The following is an 8868-nucleotide window of genomic DNA, read 5'->3' on the forward strand; positions in this document are numbered from 1 at the left end:
AGGTCAGACGACTCTGGAGGGAACACAATAGAGCCTTTGCCTAAGCTGGTGGAACAGACTGTAGCCATTCATGCCAGAGCCGAGGCTCAAGGTTCAAGGGCCTCCCACACTGGAAACTGTGCTTGTAGACTTGACATCTTGAAGTTTCATCCAGGAGATTGGGAGGAAGCCTAAAGCTAAAGTGTGCCTCTGGGAGGCTCCTCCCTCCTCCATTCCTCTTGGGTGGGTACACACATGAGATTCACTCGGAACACTAGGAGGTAGGGACAGGAGGGAAGAGAGGTGGACCTTCCACCTGCACTGACAGGGTAGTGAGGCCAATTCTTGTGTGTACATTTGTTTCTAATAGCTCAGAGTGATACATTTAATGAATATTTTCAGAGCACACATGCCCACTCTTCCCATTTTGGTCAAAATAAACCCCTGTGTTAGATGAACTACAAATTTTCAATGCTGACATTTTTACTGTTTTGTCATTTGTTTCTGAAACAGTCTCAATAGATGAGTCTGGCTACAAACTTACAATCCTCCTGCCTCAGCTGGAATCACAGGCCTGTGTCACCACATCTATCTGTATTGACTTTAGAAGTGTAGCCATTATACAAATCTTAAATGTCTAAGATCTTAAGATATCCCCTAATGACAGTGGACTTTGAAGATGACCTCAAAAAGATTTTTCTTAATAATTAAGCACTTCAATTCACCTAATACACACACATACACACACAATTGTGTGCATGTGTATATATGTTTGTGTGTGTATATGTATATATACACATATATAATATACATATATACAGGTGTATATAAAATATACAGAGATATAGATAGATAGATAGATAGATAGATAGATAGATAGATAGATAGATAGGGTTTTAAAGATGCAGGGGAGACAAATGTTTGCCCCATAGAAATAGACAGTCCTTTGGAATTTTTGGAACTAACCTTCTATGTGATTCTCTGAAAACAGCTCTAAGAAAAATAACAGACAATGAAGGATGTGGATGTAGTGGGGAGAGTTGTTGTTATATTTTGTTTTGTTTTGTTTTTAAGATTTATTTAGCCAGGAGTGGTGGCGCATGCCTTTGATCCCAGCACTCGGGAAGCAGAGGCAGGTGGATTTCTGAGTTCGAGGCCAACCTGGTCTACAGAGTGAGTTCCAAGACAGCCAGGGCTACACAGAGAAACCCTGTCTTGAAAAAAAAATAATAAAAGATTTATTTATTTTATGTATTGAGTACACCATTGCTTTCTTCAGACACACCAGAAGAGGGCATCAGACCCCATTAACAGATGGTTGTGAGCCACCATGTATTTGCTGGGAATTGAACTCAGGACCTCTGGAAGAGCAGTCAGTGCTCTTAACTGCTGAGCCATCTCTCCAGCCCGGATGTAGTGTTTTTATGCAGCAAAAAATGATTAAGGCTATTCAGAGCATCAGCCAGGGAGTGACTTGCCTCTAGAGTCTGCAGCCAGTCCCTTCCCATCTTCTGTTTAAAGAGAAAGCCCATCACTGCCTGCATCAAAGTCAAGCCCCTCTTCTTGGTTCTCATCACCTTCCTCCCAACGCTCCAAATGTGTCTTCAACTACTTCCTTCCATAAAATTTCTGCTTCTGGTGAACAAGTAAATCCATTGTTCCTAAACACAGCTACAGGGGGCTGGTGAGATGGCTCAGTGGGTAAGAGCACCCGACTGCTCTTCCGAAGGTCCAGAGTTCAAATCCCAGCAACCACATGGTGGCTTACAACCATCCGTAACGAGATCTGGCGCCCTCTTCTGGAGTGTCTGAAGTATAGCTACAGTGTACTTACATATAATAAATAAATAAATCTTTAAAAAAAAAAAAAACAAAACAGCTACACATTTTGGGGCCTTTCTAGTTGTGCCTATGCCCTTTCCCAAGTGTTTTGCCTAGGCTGGAACCTTTTTGAATATAGCTTAACTGTTTCCTCTTCTGGGAGGTCTTTTTAGTCATCTTCCTACCGAAACAGGTTCACCTCCTGGCAGAATATCCTTACTGTGTCTCCACGGCTAGGGGCAGCTGTACTGTGTGGGCTGCAGCTTGCTATAGGCTTTCATCTTTGACCTTTCCTGTGGGCTGTGTATCTTCACTGTCTTATTCTTTCTACCCAGAGTCAAGGATGAGGCCTACTTCTTCCACCCTTGCAAACTAGAACCAAAAAGTACCCAATAGAGAGAAGCATAGTAAGCAATGCTGACATGGCGACCCACGGATAAAATCTCTCAGAGCATCAAAAGACAAGCAGAAACCTGGCAGATGCTGGCAAAAATGCTCTTCTCTGGGCCTAGGTTTCCGACTGTGGAAGAATTGCTAGCCACATCACACAGGCACGCCCACAGGCAGGTGTCAGCAGCTTTCTCTTTACCCTCTGTATGTAAATGCCCTTTCTTCCTCGAGCATCACTCTGCAGCAATGTGAGACCTTCTGCTTTCTTCTTATTTTAAAATAGCTTCACCTACACCAGAGCCTTCAACTTTCCAAATAAAATTTAAAAGGCATTGCTAATTTCTACCATCAAATCTGCTCAGATTTTGACTGGATTGCATAGACTGTGGATACACGTGAGTTAAACTGACATCATCCAAAGAGAAACTCTTTAATTTATGAACGTGGCATATCTCTGTGCAATCGGCCAGCACCTTTGCAGTTTGGAGAGTAGAAACCTTCCACATGGCTTGGGTTTGTCTTTAGTTTCCTGATATTTGATGTTGGTTTTCCGAATTTGAAATTTCAATCTCTAATTATTTCTTACAACTACATAAAGATACAATTGAATTCTACATACTAATCCTCCAGTCTGTAATCTGGTACAACTAAATTGTAGTAGGATTTTTGGGCTTGTGGGGAGGGACAGGAGGACAGCACCCATTTAAGGACACTGATAGTCTGTCTTCTTTATAATCTGCATGCCTTTTATTTCCTTCTGTTGCTTCGTTGCTGGCCAGGGTGTTCTTTGAAGTATTTGTCTCGTGTTATTTTCTGTGGCTGATCAGGATGCACGAGAGAGACAGACTATAAGAGAAGATGTTTATTCTACTCACAGGAAGGGCATGGTGGTGCTCCGACAACCCTACATTCTGACATGTAGCTGTTCTTCCAGTGAGGGCCCCATGCACAAGGGTAGGAAGGGATGTGCCAAGGAGAAAAAGCAAGGCAGATTGTCTTGCTTTGTAACGACCGGTTTTCATGGTGACGAGTCCAATCTCGTGAGGCCTAGAGCTCACTGTGGGAGGAAGGTATGGACGCATTTGCATTTACGTTGGATCTACTCATGACAGGAACATTCCCCAGTAGGCTGCAACTCCCAGCCCTGCTACACTAAGGACTTAAGGTCCCAGCACATGAGTCTTCAGGGGATACATTCAAGATACAGCATTATTTAAGTGTTACTACTGATTTTAAGTGTCAGTTTGATTGTGTGATGGAAACATACATTTTACAATATTCCTCCACGTGTCTGTAAGGGTACAACAGGATGAGATTAGCTAATCTGTGGACTCAGTGGATTGCCTGTTCCAACATGGCATCATTCAACCTGCTGAGAGATGAAGAGAAGGAAAGGGTGAAAAAGAAATTTCCTTTTCCCTTCCCGAGTGCTTCACATCTCCTTGTACATTCCTCTTCTGCTTCCAGACCATGATTTACAGTTTCCGCCCACCTTTGGACTCAGGCCAAGTTACAGTGGAATTAAACTCTGTTGTCTCCAGTGTAGAGATGGCATTGTGGGACTTAGCCTTCACAACAACTATTTTCTCACCACTATGACAGAAAAAGCACTCCAGCCTGTTAGTTCTGTTGCCATGAAGAACCTTGCCGGTATGGAGGGTGAGGATTTTACCCTTATTCTTTTTTTTTTTTTTTTTGGTTTTTCAAGACAGGGTTTCTCTGTGTAGCCCTGGCTGTCCCACCATGCCCAGCTTCCCTTATTCTTGATTGGAGGAAGAAAGACATCTTTCACCATTAGGTAGGATTTTAGCTGGAGTGTTCTTCTAGTTATTGGCACCAGTTTGTTTTTCTTTACTGTAGCAAGATAAGCAAAGGATCTGCTCTCCCAGAGCACAGCATACAGAAGCCCATGGCTCTAGCTCTGGAGCATCTGACACTCTCTTCTGACCTCTTTAGGCATCGCCCCCACAGGTGCACATATCCATTCACAAACACATGCATATAATTCAAAACATAAATCTTTACAAATCATGAATGGATATTAAATTGTTAAAATGTGTTTCATACGTGTGATCTTGTATTATTAATTTTGTGTGTTAGTGTGGTAAATTGCATTGATTTTTTTTTCAACTAACTTTGGGTTCCTGGAATACCTCACTTGGTTATGACATTACTGTTTCCCTCAAACATGGAGAGGAGGACAAGGATCCTAAGAACTTAGAGAGAAACTTGTGCAATCAAACACAAGATGTCAACGAAGAGGAAGAAGGGTGTGTGGAATAAAGTGAATGGAACTGTTGGATAAAACCTTGACAAGCATCGCTGTTCCCCTCACAGATGAGACAGATATCTCATGCTTGAAAATAGAATGCCAGGGCTGGAGAGACGGCTGCTCTTCCAGAGGTCCTGAGTTCAATTCCCAGAGGCCACATGGTGGCTCACAACTATCTATAATGAGATCTGACGCCCTTTTCTGGTGTGTCTAAACAGTGTACATTAAATACATACATACATACATACATACATACATGCATGCATGCATGCATGCATACATACATACATACATACATACATACATACAATAATTCTTTACACACACAGAAAAAAGAAAAGAAAATGGAATTCCATAAGTGTTTATAGGATCAGTCAAATGTCCAGCAAGAGTCACCATATATTTAAGATACAAGTTATGGGCTAGAGAGATGGCTCAGGGGTTAAGAACACTGACTGCTCTTCTAGAGGTCCTGAGTTCAATTCCCAGCGGCCACATGGTGGCTCACAACCACTTGTAATGAGATCTGATGCCCTCTTCTAGTGTGTCTGAAGATAGCCACAATGTACTCACATACATAAAATAAATAAATCTTAAAAAAAAAAGGTACAAGTTATATCAGTCCTGGATGTATAATGAAGGAACAAACTCAGTCATGTAAAAGCAATGCCTGTGCATCTGTGTTTGTCGTGGTACCGTTCACGGTCGCTGAGTGAGTAACGAAATCAATGTAGGCGAACCTCAGCAGATGAACTCATATAGAAGACATGGCACATACTTGAGCTAACTTTATTTGGCCACAAAGGACAACAAAACTGTGTCATCTGTGGGGAAGTGGATGGAACTAGAGACCATCATGGTACACAGAATAAGCTAGACTTTGATAGAGAAGTAAGGGAGGCAGGAGCAAGCACCTCTCTTGTGAGTTTGAGGCCAGCTTGATCCATGTGTGGAGTTGTAGGGAAGCCAGGGCTGCACAGTAAGACCCTGTCTCAAAACAAAACAAAACAGCAAACAAACAAACAAAAACAGTCTCATACTCTCATTTAAAAAAAAACAAAACCAACATTGAAAAGCAAGGAAGGAATAAGGGGGTGGGGGGAGAGACAGAGAGATAGAGAGTGAGTCCTGGAACAGGGGCCTAGAATTGAAGCTACTCTGAGGTGGAGGCAGGGAGACTCAAAGTTCAAGAACTGCCCCAGTACCTCAGCAAGATCCCAGCTCAAAATAAAGCATAAGACGCAGGCTTGAGAGATAACTCAGGTTTTGGCCTAATGAGAGTGAAACCCTAGAGTCAGTTCCCAGAACTCAGGAAAATAAAGAATGTTGAGAGAGGGGTCTAAGGGGAAAAGGGGGGGGGCTCTAGGAGGGTGGCCACAAGCAGAGGTTGATACATGCAAGGAGATGTCACAATGGACACTTTGACACTTCACCATGAACACAGAGCACAGTTTGCTTAACTGAATAATCACAATTTTTAAAAATAAATAAAATGAGCCAGGCATGGTGGTGCACGCAGTTAATCCCAGCACTCGGGAGGCAGAGGCAGGCAGATTTCTGAGTTCGAGGCCAGCCTGGTCTACAAAGTGAGTTCCAGGACAGCCTGGGCTATACAGAGAACCCCCCCCACCCCAAACACAAAACAAACAAACAAAAAGAATAAAATGAACAGAAATGACGGCTGGCAGAGCAGATAGAAGCCTTAGTGACTCTCATGGCTCTGCTCTTCTGTCTTTTGGGGTCATTTAAGGATGTTAGAAAAGGGAAAGAAAATACCAGACAAGAGAGCTGAACAATTCAGAGGTTCCCCTAGTGGACAGATAGCCTGGGCTGGGGAAGGAAATCCCAGGCCCTGAGTTGTTGCTATTTCTTATGGGTTTTTATTGCTGTTTTCAATTATTCTCTTTAAAAAAAAAAACAGAACTGCTTGTATTCTATACTGCTTGGAATGATAACATGCTATTTTAAAATATAATTGTGAACATTCAGGTCACAAGCCATTTTGGCCTTATCATTTCATACACTTAGGAGAGTTTATTAAAATGCAGTTTATAAGACTTATCCTTCCATAAATATTTGTGATAAATGCAAGAAAGGGAAAATGTTCATGGAGGAGAGTGTACACAGAAAAAGAAATTCTTGTCTTGATTGACATCTCACAGGTCAGGTTCCAACTTGCAACATAATGAGGCATTTCAGACAGAAAGTCCTGAAGATCCGGCGCGTTGTGGAGAGCTGCTCGAACCTCGAAACAAAAGGCAGCCTCTGAGGTAATGACGGGTTACCAGCTCTATCATTACACGGCTGGAAACCCGCACAGTGCAGGGACAAGGACATTGTTACTAAAAAAAGACAGCATAGCAAACAAGTTAAACCTTTATTCTTAATAACTACTTTTAAACATGGAAATATAGCCTTTAAACATCTATAAAGAAAATACAAATCTAAGGAGCTCTTGTCCAAACCCAGTATTATCTACCTGTAACGTTGTATCCTTGGTGTAACAGGAAACTTCATAATCAAAAAGGAAAGCAGACACGAGTTCAAGGTCGCCCTCAGCAGTACTCTGTTTTACTCTTTATCCTCTGAGAAAGTAACGCCTGCTGTCACAGTCTCCTGTTACTTCCTGCTTCTCTCTCACCTTTCTTTCTCTCTCTGTCTCTCTCTGTCTCTCTGTCTCTCTGTCTCTCTGTCTCTCTCTCTCTGTATCTCTCTTTATCTCTATGTCTCTCTGTCTCTCTTGAAATTTATATGGATGTGGAAACTACATCTTTATTGGTCAGGAACACAATGGCACACATTTTAACACACAATGGTCTTTGCTTATGAATACTGACAGGAAAGAGTGTAGTTTGAACATGTGATTCCATCATCAGAATTCAATACAATTAGGAGGGAGGGGGAAGCAGCAATTAGGATGTAAAGAAAATAAATAACAAATAAAGAAAAGAAAATACAACAGTAATGCAACATTAAAAATTCTCGAGACAATTTCCTTATGTTATAATAACTTGTTCAAAATGTGTATATTAATAACATGGAAAAACAGCACATAATAACCAATAAGATTGTGTAGCGAATTCAGTAGGAGAAAATTAAGGTGTTGGCTTCTGAGAATGTGATGGCTATTCCCAGTTGTCAGTTTGACTATATCTGGAATGAACTACAGTCCAGAAATGGAGGGCACACTGGTAATCCAGATCTTGAAGCATAGTGGCCATGAAAAGTTTGGGTCCAGGAAAGATGGTGCATGCCTTTAATCCCAGAAGGCAGAGGCAGGCAGATTCTGAGTTTAAGGCCAGCCTGGGACAGAACAAGTTCTAAGTAAACAGTTTAGGTTCAGGCATGGTGGTCACACCTTTAATCTGGGTCACACCAACTCCTGGAGGCCTACATAAGGTCTGTGGAGGAGGGAAGGCTTTCTTCTTCTTCTTCTCTGGCTGCCTGCACTTTTACTGCCAGCACCTCTGTTGGCACCTACTTCTTCAGGATTCCAGCTTACACAGAAGACCAGCTGAGACACCTAGCCTCATGGGACTGAGCAGCTACTAGGTTCTTAGACTTCCCACTCACAGCTGCCCATTGTTGCATTAGTTAGACTGCAGACTGTAAGTCATTCCAATAAATTCCCTTAATATAGAGACATCCCATAAAGTTCTGTGACTCCAGGGAACCCTGACTAATACAGAGAGAAAAAAAACCAAAACCTTTTAAATATTTATTTTTTTCTCCATTAATTTGTTCATTTATTCACTTTACATCCTGATCAAAGAATCTTTCCCTCCTTTTTTCCCAATCCCTTCCTCACACCCCATCTCCCCATTCCCTCCTCACCTTCTCCTCAAAAAAGGGGAGGCCGCCTATGGGTACCCACACACACTGTGACATCAAGTCACAGCAGGACTAAGTGCATCCTTTCCCACTGAGGCCAGACAAGGCGGCTCAGCTCTGGGACGGGGATCCAAAGATCCACAAGAGAGTACCACTGAAGGCAAACTGTGCATCTTCTTTCTTCTTCTTTTCTCCTCCTCCTCCTCCTCCTCTTCCTCCCCCCCTCCTCCTTTTCCAAGACTTGGTAATTTGACAGGCTCAGAAAGCAGGAAGGTATCACCTGTGTCTTGTGCTTGCTACAGTCCCCATTCTCTGCATTTCTCCTTGTCACTCACTAAGAGCCTCTGCTGCCCTCACTGTAATTGGAGCAGTTTATTTCAGCAAGATTTTAATGGGAAGCCAGGTATGGCGATACACAACTCTGATCATAGCAGTCGGGATTTAGATATAAGAAGGTCAGGAGTTTGAAGCCAACCATAGCAAAACACTGCCTGAAAAAACAAACAGAAAACAAACAAACACAAAACACAACAGACTGCAGCATTCATTCACTAAGTCTTTTTTTTTTTTTTTTT

This window comes from Mus caroli, chromosome 5 (genome assembly GCF_900094665.2).
Source record: "Mus caroli chromosome 5, CAROLI_EIJ_v1.1, whole genome shotgun sequence".
NCBI classification, from domain to species: domain Eukaryota; kingdom Metazoa; phylum Chordata; class Mammalia; order Rodentia; family Muridae; genus Mus; species Mus caroli.